At 39.4% G+C, this 12982-nt stretch overlaps 1 protein-coding gene across 1 annotated transcript in view; it reads left to right on the top strand.

The window, feature by feature from the left end:
* LOC111866826 (zinc finger protein ZIC 4) overlaps positions 1–12982 on the top strand; it is a 109704-nt gene that overhangs the window by 1732 nt on the left and 94990 nt on the right. The window lies entirely within an intron of this gene.

Below are 12982 nucleotides of genomic sequence, written 5' to 3'. Positions count from 1 at the left end.
CACTTTATACAGGTTCTTGGATTTCTTCGATCCCCCTGTCTCTAGCAAGAACGGAATGCCTAGTGTAGAATATATAAAAAACAGAATGAAAGCCCGTAAGCTTATAATAATAGCATATTTAGATTAATTTCCTTGTAAATTTTGCTACAAGGAAACTTGTCAAATCTTGTAACTTACAGCTTAAGAAGAACATTGAAATAACGCATAATTACTTACGTTTAAATTAGTCATAATTTCGAGTGTCTAGAAAGAGGAACGTTACGGACTACCAATAAGGCGAAAATAATGCTGTGTTGTCATTTTTCTTTGATTTGGTTATGTTACGTTTCCTAAATTCTCTGTGTGACATTCACTCGTGAGTAGCACCAACCATATTAGTGACCCGTGAGAACAAGTTCAGGATCGTGAGAGGTTTTATTTGTAGCTAGAAAATATTATGAAAGTACTATTTTATCGTAAATTATATTTGGCCTTTCATAGACGAATAACTGCATTGCATGTCTGAATTAACAGTAAATTGTGTTTAATCACTGCAGATTTAAACTTTATTATATTAGGTCAGTGCATTGTGTTTGTAATAATCCAATGCCCCATTACCGAGTTTCCAGTTCATACGTACCTAGAAGTATAAAGTAAATTTGTTTAGTTTGTTGGCACACTTTATGTGCTCCGCCTTATGTTCTATGAGCTGCAGGCTTCTTTTCGTATCAAGTGCATTCCAGAGAAGTTGAAAGATTTTTGATGATGGTGTAACACTGCTCGAATTCGCTACTTTGAACACTGCCCTTGGCCCGAGTTCATTGAAACTTTGGTTTCATAATTTTAATAAACATCGACGGTGGATAAAGCACTAAGCGATAGTTTTAAACGGATTCCACTTGTTTTGGTCTGTTCCTTTTTATGATGTCACTATTTAGGCCTATTTGTGTATTCATCTCTGTTTTAGTTAGATTTGGCTTGATTAAATTAAGTCAAATCGTACTGGGTTAGGTTAGGTTAGCTTACAGGGAACCTGCTTTACACCATTTGCTCGCATTTAAATGCAGAGGAAATTAACGCTATACTTTTAATTTAGCTATATTGGCGCTGATTTCAAAACAAATTTGCGTGATACGGAGTTCTCTAAAAAAAGCTGCAAGTCAGTGGGCAGTATCAGGCGACATTGGTTTTAAAATTACCCAATTTATGGACTAGGCAGTTGGAATATTTTAAAAACTGTAGAAGAAAGCAGGATTGGAAATACAGAGAAGGTATGCGTGCTACATAACGTACGTAAATTGAAACCGTTTTTGAAACCAGTCTCGAAGAAAAGTTTTGAAAAAAAAAATGAAAACTGGAAAGTAACTCCTGTTAAACTTGAGGTAATTTAGTATTTTCTGCACTTCCAATGTCAGTGGCTTTGAGACATGGCCTGATAAGGACAAAAGCATTTATCTGTTACGCGATTCTGCAAGAACAAAGCGTTTGTGTTACGAAAGTCTTGTTACGTACTTTTATTTGCCTCTAGAAATAAGAAATTTACTAAATTTTGGTGATTATGAAGGCTACCGCAGGCCTGTCTTTGTAAATAACATTTCATAAGTAAAGAAGGCACACCGTACGACATAGCAGCTTCGTAATCAACGTGACAAATTATCGGTGTTTATATTAATCCGGTTAGCATAAAATGTGTTTCGGAAAGGTGTTTACCCAGAGAGTGTCTTCACTACGAAATATTTTGAGAAAAAATCCAATATCGCGAAAAATTTTCCGAGTTCAAAAATTATTTAACCGAAAATGTCTTCACGAATTAAGGTAATCAAGTTAGCTTGTAGATTTCATATAGAAGCCTGTAATTTTCTCTAAAACTTTCGAGCAAAATGTAATATGATTTTATTCTAGTCGATAGAACGCCGTTATATAGTTTACTGCATTATATAAATCATATACTTGCAGCAAGCGTAAATGGCGATATATTTGGGATGTACCAAAAAACGTTGCAAATCTATAGGCATTGATATCAACATTTCTGTATCAGAGAGATAGTGCTGACTTCAGCGTTTTTGTTTCCTTTTTTATTTTTTTAATTATGCTGGTACCGTAAATTTTATTTCATCAGTTTTTTTATTCATGTCAGTTTCACAAAATTTTAGTCTGTGACAGCTGAAAGGAGGAGTTCACTTGGAACCTCTAGACTCAGATGAGATTATACATACACGTATATAAATGGATCTTAAGGAAGTAGGATGTGAGAATGTAGAATGAATGCCTCTACTCAGGACAGCGTTCACTCGCAGGTTCTTCTGAAGACACTAATAAACCTTCGGTTCGATGAAAAGAAATTGTAATTTTCTGGCTAATTGAATGACTGTTAGTTTCTGAAGAGGGAGCCTGCTCCATGGAGTATGATGTCTGTGTTTTTCAATTGTAAGTTCAAAGCAACAGTAAAGGGTGTGTTTTTCTTCAGGTTATGAAACACTCTTATCAGTTAACTGAGAAATATGAAAAAATATACTGCACTGTGTTGTGAGGAGTCGGGATAGCTCAGTCAGTATAGCGACGGGCTACTGGCTGGACGGCCCGGTTTCAATTCCCGGCATGGCGAGATCTTTATCTTCTCCACAGAGTCAAAACCGGCCTCCTATGCAATTGGTACTGGAGACGATATCCCCAGGTGTAAATCAGCCGGGGCACGAAGCTGACCACTCACCTCCATATAATGCCGAGATTAATAATGGTGGAGCTGTACCTCCATTCCCCCATATGTCTTCATGTCACAGTGCTTAATTAGTTAAGAACAGAAACAACTTTATTTCTTTTAACTTTTCGGGTAAATTTAAGAACCCAAAGCGTTACGTAACTGAAATTCGTGATGGATCGCATGAAGTAAGCCTATAACTTACTTACGTTCGAGAGCTATGGCATTCGTTGTAATCTTAATGAACTTTCTCATATAAGGTTTAGAGTCCTGTAAGTTCATACCATTTGTCTATAGGCGCGTCTACATTACTCGTACTCGTGCTCGTGTGACTCGCTATGCTCGCGAGTAATGTGGACGATATGACAAGTCAAGAGCAAATTTAAAATTTTTAATTTAGAAACTATAGTCAGTAAATTATAATACGACTACAGCCTATACACACTACGAGTAAATATACGGATCCTCACGCGCCGAAGCCTGGCGAGCAACTGAAGTAGTGTGGACGAAGATTTACGAGCACAAGTAAAAGCCAGACGAGTCTCCCGACGAGCACAAGCCTGGCGAGCACGAGCACGAGTAATGTGGACGCGCCTTAAGACTATGGCTTAATATGTTTCTGCTTAAAAACACAGACTGTAATAGAAATTCAGACTATGGCCTTCCGAGGAGAAAGAAGCAATTCCTAGCGGTCTTCTAATAATAGCTTAACAACAGTATTTCGAAATGTTCGGGATCTTCGAGTCTTGATCTGTCTCTGAAGACATTTTTTTTCCCCCTTGGCATTACAGCCCCAGTGGGCCTAGGCCTACCTCCATGAACTTCTCCGTTCACTTCGGTTTTTCTAGATCTTACACAAATACAGAAAAACGCGCACACAAAAACTGAACATCCAAGCCCTGAGTGGGATTCGAACCCGCGATCCCGGTTTCGAAGCGAGCGAAGACAGTGCATGCATTAGACTGCTCGGCTACCGTGACCGGCCTCTGAAGACAATATTGTTGTTAAATAATTTATGTAAGAATGGGATAGTAACCTAATTTTCTGAAATATGAATGTGTTATGTGAATTCACTTCTTTTTTTGGTCCGAAGTGTCATATCCAGGGAGTTCACGGGTTCACAGACCGCTAAAATATTTGGTACGACCGATAGGAAGGTTTTACTTCCATAAAATTTTAGTCAGAAAAGAAAGAAGATGATGATGAAGGAACCAACGCTGCAACCAGCTTGCATGTCGCGTTTGAATTAGCAAGTTTGTATAATAAGCAAGATACGATTTTGAGTGCTCAGAACCTAGTGACACTTAACAATTTTACCGTAATATTTAACATCGAAAACATAGAAAAATCATGTTTCCAGAAGATCTTGTAAATAGGGCTTTTCATGAAACTCTCTCTCTCTCTCTCTCTATGGTTATACAGCTCTTCGTTCCTTGACCGCGTTTCCGTTTTTTAATCCTATACACCGTTGACAGGACTCTTTGGACGGGGGATCAGCCCATCGTAAGGCCTCTACCTACATACAGAACAGCACAAACACAGAATAAACGCACACACACATCCATACCTCGAGTGGGATTCGAACCCACGATCCCAGTATTCAAGTGGCCGAAGACGGTTCTGTCTTACACTGCGTGACCACCGTGATCGGTAAATTCACTTGCCGGCAAAAAGTAGTAGGATATACAAACTGCAACAAATGCGCGAAACGCCCTGTCAGCGCACTGTTACCAACATCTTAAGCAGTGTCATTTCAGTTCTGTTGCGGCCTACGGAGAGAAATAACATTTGTTGTTAATTTAGTACTCGACGCTTCAAATGAAGTTCTAGATACGCTGCTGCTACCAGGTCTGTTAACGTGTTCAGTGTCATAAAAAATTATTTCACGATGCTGTATAAGATGTACTGAATGGGATGGAGGCTGAACTGATTTTCGAGGTACGCAGAATTTTATAAGCACACTGCACTGCTTCTTTCCTATTACTTTTTGAATATAAAGTGAGAAAAATTAATTATAAATTTAAAAATTTGTGAATTGACTATGACATAGTTAGTTTTTAAGGGGATTCACATTTCTTTATGACACACCACTCAGCCCGATGATTTTGTCTGAACATCCGAATATTGAACGATTTTTTTAAAGAATTTTGAAATGAATGAGAATGAAATTGACCAACGTTTAGAACCCCATTACTTTTAAAATGAAAATAATAGAAGTATTATGCCACGCAAACCACGCGTCTATTTGTACTTAAATAGAAGACCTCGACCATGAAACTCTGGACTATGTTATTGGCACAATTGTTTGCCCCCAAATAAATACTAGGCCTAAGTGCATTGTACAGGCGTTTCCTTCAATTATTAATGGCTATCCAACTGACAAGGAGAGCCGGGATAGCAACTGGCTACGGACTCAACGACCGAGGGTTCTGAGTTCGAGTCCCGGGGGGACAAGAATTTTCACTTTTCAATATTGTCCAGACCGGACTACCCAACCTCCTATCCAATGGGAACCGGGGACTATTTCCTCGTGGGTAAAGCTGTCGGAGCGTGAAACTGACCGCTTACCTCCAACTAATGCCGAGATCAAGAAAACCTGGATCTATACATCATCTCCGCCATACGTCTTCATGGCTCGGTGCTTCATTAGTTAAGCATAGGGACAATTTTACGTTACCATCTGGTAAAGGAAATACATGTTTTTATAGAACTGCAAGGTTTATAATTTTTTTTTTTAGAAAACTTTCATTTGACACTATTCTGCACCAGTTAACTGAAGTTCATAATCTCAAATTTTTTCTGCAAAATTATCTATAATTATATAATTTAAAAATGCCAACCACTCGAATTCCTCGGAAGCTGTTTTACCATCATCCTATAGGAAGGAGAGAGAGACGCCGGCCACCAAAGAGGAAGAAATATCAGTTCATCGAACCCTAAGTTTGGAACAGGTCAAAAGACCTAAACCTTACAGATACGTATGATGATGATGATGATGATGATGATGAATATTTTCCTGCCGCACAGGCGTAAGTCTATTCCACGAGATGTTAAACTGGAATTTGTATGTATTTTCAATCGTTAGGCGATCGAAATTTGTAAAATTTGTCGAGTTTTCTTACGTAATCCCGTACATTCGAGTGCTTGATTTTAATAATTATACCTATCCCACGATATTTTACCTCCGGATTTCGCAGAAAATTCGGGTTGTAAACAGACTAAAGATATCGTTCGGGACAGCAGTTATCAAAGCGATATATGAATCGAGCGCCCATCACAAACAGGCCTAGGATGTATAACCGCTACACGCGACGTTCGGCGCCTTTGATCATGTGAACTAAAGTAGATATGGACACAGAAGGCCACTCTGATTGTCAGCACGAAAGGCAACGCACCCAGGGACAGGTTTAGACTGGTTGAGTTTCACGTTCGTTTTGGAAGCCAAGAGATGGAAGTTACAACGTGCCTTATCCTGGTGTGTTCAGAAGGTAGAAAATGAGAAGAAGAGGGCAGTGATATGACAGCAAACCATCCTTAGCTTGAATTGTTGAAAAAAAAAATTCCTTGGATTAACTAATTAAGTAGCCTACTACCCAATAAAGGCGTATAGGGGAGTGGATGTATGGATCCAAGTATTTTTAATCTCGGCACAAAATGGACGTCAGTTGTCTTCATGACCCCAAATGCTTTATCCCTGGAGAAATAGCTCCCGGTACACATTGTGCAGGAGGCAGAATGGGCCCCAGAACTGGTTTGGACAAAGTAGAAAATAAAGTAATCTCGCCTCTACTGGGACTCGAACTTTGATACCCCGGCCATCCAGCCCTTAGCCAGTCACTATACTGACTGAGCTATCCTATGCATTTTTAAGCAGCACGAAAACAAATAATCTTCACGAAGTTTAATTACAAAAAGACATAGGCACGATAGTCCTATTTGCGCGGGAACTTGAGAAATGTATACAGGTTTTAGTCTAAAAGACTCAAAAGAAAAGACCAGTTTGGGAGAATTATGTTTAGCATAGATGGGAATATTTTAAATTTGGTGCCATATATGTTTTATGAAGAAAACTGGAATAGGCTGACTAACTGTAGGATGTAACAGAAGAAGTTAGTTGAAACTGTAATGCTTCTGGTTTCCATGCCGGAGGTTACCGTTTCGAAACTGTATCAGAACACCGACTCTCCTGGCTGAGGGGTCATGTTTTCCTCACTCTCTCCAGTCAAATCCCGGGACAGTAAATTAAATTAGGCCGCGACTTTGGACATCCTTTCATAATCATAATCCATCATCCAAATATTCGACCATATAGCCTAGTATCCGAATTAATGAAAGCGTCTGTAAATCACTGACAATGATGGGTCGTAATGGCTGGATCTGGCGAACATGCAGCTGATGTTTACTGAGTGAAATGCAGTGTGCGCTTCTGCACTAGAATTGCTGGATATTTGTGTACAGGATGTGCATCGGTCTCTCGGGTACACTTCAGATTCTGTGTCTTGTTGTCACAGCAAAAGGAAGAAGTTTACGTAAAAAATTATATCTTGAAGGACTCAGTTTATTTCCGTTTCCTTGAGCGCAGTACATTAACAACTGATTAGCCTACAAACAGAACACTGAATTCTTACCAAATTGAACCTAAACTGATATGCGGAAATTATGTGCGAAAACTAACAGGTTTCCCCTTTGTACGTGACTTCCATTGAAGTATTTCATGGAATTTGTTAGCAGGAATGAACACTAAGCAACTTGTTTTGCTGAACACGTTAAACATTTATACAGTTCAGTGATTTGGAACGTCCTGTTGAGTATAGTGGCTGTTGTGGTGGTGGGGGTAGTATAGTAGTAGTATCAGTAGTGGTAGCGGCAGCAGCAGCAGCAGCAGCAGCAGCAGCAGCAGCAGCAGTAGTAGTAGTAGTAGTAGTAGTAGTAGAAGCATCATCATCAATCATACATTGTGTCTATAGCAATGGAGACTAACTACTTTACTGTACGTAGGTCTAAGTGTGGTAAAATAAATCAACGAGAAAGCTAAAGTCATCTTATGTAATAATCATCACCATCAAGTCCTGTAGTACATTTTGTGATTTCATTTAAGACACTGTCAGTACATGGCCTGTAGGATATGGCGTCGAAAGAAAGGGTGATTAACTGATTAACTAAGTGATTATTAAAAGTAATAATAATAATAATAGTAATCTAATTAGCACAAACCTAAGTTGTTATTGAGAACTGAGAAATAAAAAGTATAAATATTGAGAAATAATAATAAAAATAGTAATTCAATAAAATTTAATTCTTGTTTATATACGTGTAAACTTAACAGTTCAGAGGCCAAGTTAGCACGGGTACGTAGAAGGAAACAAAAACTTAACAAACAAAATACAAAATAATAACAATAATAATAATTATAATAATAACAATAGTGATATATGCAATCTCGATAGAGAATAGTCACTGGAATAAAACCGCCATCCACGTCTTCACTGGAAAACCTGGCGTCTTGATTTTATGAATAAAACAGGAAAAATTGATAATTATTGATAACCAGCACATACAGTTATTTGGCTCTAAGTATAACAGTGCAGTATCTGAACAAACTCAGAAACTATGCAGATCTGGGTTCCAAATAATGACAAAATACATTGTAATTACAAGAAGTGAAAATTGTGCCCGTGTTTAAGAAAATTGACCGACAATAAAACGTCAGGTGGAATAGTAAGAACCTTGTTAAATATTTTCCACTACCAGAGGAGATTATACATAAATTTCATGAGAATGAGTTCAAGCAGAACCAGTTATAGGCCTATATCAAATAAAATAAACAATATTATCAAAACATTTAAAACCTGTCGCTTTCCACAGCCTGTAGCCCCATTCAACTCAGTATAAATACCTGCCACTTCCGCAACAAGAAGAGTTTTAAACCACAAGCATACAATTTCGTAATCTGAGGTACGTCCGTGACAGATACGAACCTCAGGCAACTTGGCAGGGGCTACGCTTCGCGTATTCACAATCCAGTCATAACAGTCAATATTGAAAGAATACAAAGGACAGGTTTCGACAAGATTTTCGTAGTAAACATATTTAAGAAACATTCTTTTTGGTGAAAAAATGGCAATCGACGAGAGAGATATTTGTTGGTAGATCCACTAAATGACAGCTCGTGCTGCACTCTATCGAGATTTTGCATTACCACGATGTTGAGCAGCACAGTAAACATTTTATGTAAGGAGATGTGTATGTGAAATGAATAAAAAATGTAAAGGTAAAGCTATCCTGTAGTAGGCCGTGGAGGTCCATAGGATTGTGAGACGTCGAGGCTCCCACATTTTCTAGACAATCGACTCACAGATGGCGGGAACGTTGTAAGAATTACGTGCCGGCAGCACTTAACCCCCAGGAAGATTCCTGGTACTCATTTCTGTTAAAGCCTGAGTCAACTCCAGGGCTATAGTGCGGCTGGAAGGCTTTGGTAAATTAAAAAAAAACAATTATCTAATCGGGAATTAAACACGTGACCGTCAGGCTTGTAGCATAGTGCCTCAACCAACTGCGCTACCGGTAATATTATGATTCCAAGCTCACGAATAAACTTATATGGTGCACTTTATATTGAATATTAAACTTTAAATATATTTCGGTTTTTATAATGACAGGACAGTCATAATAAAAATATCCAATAAATTCCTCGAAATTGGACGAAGTAAAAGTATTTTAAAACGACTGTAACAAGTCGAACTTATATTCACGAAGAAATTAACAGAAAGTTTAACTCGGACAATGGTTGCTACTACTCAGTTCAGAATCGTCTATCTTCTCTTTCTCTGAAAACCTAAACATTAACAATAAGCTCTTAGAAGAATTAATCGCCTACTTCCCTTTGATAAGACACGGAGCTAATAATAACGAAAAAATTAGGTTGCTACACATATACAGACAGCAAAACTATCTCATAGACCTCATAAGCCCAAAACATTAAAGGGGATATACACACCGACAGACATCAGTCATCAGTGTGATATCATAAACCTTCTTTTATTTCTTCAGGTTATGGAAAGTAGGCTAAAAATATAAAAAGGCTGTGTACTCACCTGTTTGTTAAATTCTGTCTATACCCCGGAGGCAGAACATAGATTGAGGGTATGTGGATCTGCGGGAGAGGCAATACCAAGATACTGGAGAAAATAACATTATTATGAAGTTAAAAAGTTGTATTATTCATCAGACTTCATTATTAGAATGAACGAATCAAGGATATTGAGATGGAAGTCACATGTAACTCGCTTCGGTGAGAGGAGAAATTCATATAAAAATTGTAACCAAAGAACTTGAAAGGAAAACCATTAAGATATCTAGACGCAGAAGGGACGGTTATATTAATATGGCTCTTGAGGAAATGTGAGAATGTAGATCGTACTGAGCTGGCTCAGGCCTGGCTTAGGTGGCGCGCTCTTGTGGTTACTTGATTGACTGAGCGACTATTAGCTTTCAAGAAGGACTCTGGTCTCTGGAGTTAATATAGTTACTGAGTAAAGACTTAACCGTTGACTTAGTTGTTAAAGTTGCAACGTATAAGCTTATACATAATTATTTTTGGAGGCTGGATTTTACTATCGTAAACATCTCCGTAACAAACTTGACGCATTTTTAAACTTCATTTTGATTTTACGAGTCTCAAATAAGTTTACACTAAAAGGGCGTTACATATTTCTTATCATGCATTGAATTTCAGGTCTTATTTCGCTAGCAGTTGTTTGAAGCTTGCATCGTGGATGTGTTGAACATTAAATCAATTCTGGGTATTTACAGAAGCACGCGCTATAGCGCCGAGAGAAAAGTGCTTATATTAACGTAAATTTAGGTCAATAAGCTGAACAAGTTAGCCTAACTAGTAATGAGTCTGGACTATATTCGAAATGTACCTGGTTCGAGCTACGGTCAGGAACCGGTTTCCCTGACTGAGGTTGCTTGTGATTCCTGACTTTTCTAATAGATTTACATTTCAATAATTTGAAATAGCCAGCTCGAGTTTCACTCGTCCCATTTCCAGTTTATCGTACATGATCAAATTTGAATCTCGTCCTTGTAAAATGTCTGTAGTAGTGACAGCATCGGGGCACGCGGTAGAATAATTGGTTGAGGCACTATGCTACAAGCCGTAAGGTTGCGGGTTCGAGTCCAAGACGAGGTGGATTTTCTTCAGTTTAAATAATTCTTCCAGCCGCACTATGGCTTTGGGGTCGACTCAGCCTCTTAACAGAAATNCCGGCACGTAAGGCTGAAAACCTTACTGCCATCTGTGAGTCAATTGTCTTGATACTGTGGGAGCCTCGACATCTCACAAACCCTATGGGCCTCCATGATGTGTTACAGGAATAGTTTGCCTTCTCTCTAGAGACAGCATCGTTAAATAAGCCAGGAACCTCCATAAACCGAGGATGTACATATATACTGTATATGACGGTTATGAGTCAGGCTTGTAATCGAAAGCTATACAAAATTAAGACCTCATATCCTAACAAACATTTTTACACTGTTTCTTAGTGTAGAGGCCTATCGGGATAGTAAGTCTACCTTCAAATAGATCATAATCGCCTTCTTTAAGATCTTTACCTTGGCCTACTTGCTACGTATTTATGATCAGCATTCCTGTTTCAAACACTCTAGTAGAAATATCACACCCATCTAACCTAGGAATGTCCAGTCTGTCGACCGAACTCCACGTGGGGTGAAAGTACGCAGCTTCGTGACATACCATTCTTTGGAGTACGGCAGTCCAAATTCGCCACGAAATTAGATTGTTTCCTGCAACTGGTCATAACTCTTCCTTAGGTGGCTCCACTGCGTTCAATTGTTGAAACTAACCGTCTCTCTCTCTCTCACACACACACACACACACACTCACTCACACGCACGAACACTCACTCACACGCACGCCCACAAACACTCACACACTCACGCTCACTCACACGCACGCTCACACACACACACACACACACTCACTCACAACACACACACACTCAGATCAGCTCTCGTTCCCGTCGAACCTCCTATACAGTGGGTACTAGGGGCTCTTTCCCAGAAGTTAAAGCAGACGGAACGTGAATGAGGCCACACTTCTAATCTAGAGCTGAGGTGAGCGTTGGGCCCACTTTCTTGTGCTTCTTAACTAAGCAAAGCAAACTCCAGTTTTGGCCCTCTTTATGTATTCTCGAAAATGAGCACAGTAATGGCGGACGCCATGTAGTGATGGGCAAGTTTCCAAGGATATTGCTTTGGCCTGTGGTGAAAGTTTCTTTCGCTTTTATTGACACTGCAATCTTATTAGACCTTGTTGCATTATCTGAAATATGCTGAAGCACCAGTTTCGGGACTGAACACTACTCCCGTCTTCAGGTGATTGTTATTATAGTGGCATATGTTTTAAGGTTGTGCGTTTGATATCCATGACACACTGAGCAAGTTAGCTCAAGCGGTAACGCTTTCGCTTATATTCGGGACGTTCGTGGTTCGAATCTCGGGTGGGACATCTACTATAATGACAGTTTTCTCACGATTTTCTCAGTCTAGGCAAATTTTCAGGTAGTACCTTAATTTAGTCAACGAGCGCTTCTTGTACATTATTCACTAGTGGTCCTATTATTAGACTTTCGATTCAATAGGTACCAGTAATTTTTCCCCAGGAATATAGCGGCCGGGGCGTGAAGGTGACCTCTAACATCCGTCCAGTGTCAAGTTCAAGAACACTGACGCTATACCTCCACTCCCCCATACGTCTTCATTATATAGTGCTTTGTTGATTAAGCACAGGGTCAACTTAGGAGCCGGGATAGCGTAGTCGGTATAACGGCTGGCTATGGGCTGGGCGACAGAGGGGTCGGAGTTCGAGTCCCGGTAGGATTAAGAATTTTCACTTCTTCAGTCCTCCAGACCGGCTCTGGCGTCCAGCAGCCAACCTCCTATACAATGAGTACCGGAGGTTATTTCCCGAGGGTAAAGCAGCCGGGTCGTGAAGCTGACCACTCACTTCTAACTAGTGCCGAGGTCAAGAAAATGTGGATCTATACATCCACTCTCCCATGCGTCTTCATGGCATAGTGCTTAATTAGTTAAGCTCAGGGACAACTTTACATTTTACCAGGGTCAACTTCGTATACTTATGGTCTGCATTTCTGGCAGTCCTAACCGAAACCAAAGTCATTTTACTACAGTCACTGTTACCTCGAGGATGACAGGTGTTAGAAAAGAGGATTTATTTAATCAGATCTTTTACTTAATTTAACTGAAGTATGAATAACT

The sequence above is a fragment of the Cryptotermes secundus genome, unplaced genomic scaffold (genome assembly GCF_002891405.2).
Source record: "Cryptotermes secundus unplaced genomic scaffold, Csec_1.0 scaffold446, whole genome shotgun sequence".
Classification (NCBI taxonomy): domain Eukaryota; kingdom Metazoa; phylum Arthropoda; class Insecta; order Blattodea; family Kalotermitidae; genus Cryptotermes; species Cryptotermes secundus.
The sequence above is the reverse complement of the archived record's forward strand: the minus strand, read 5'-3'. Positions and strand labels throughout refer to the sequence as shown.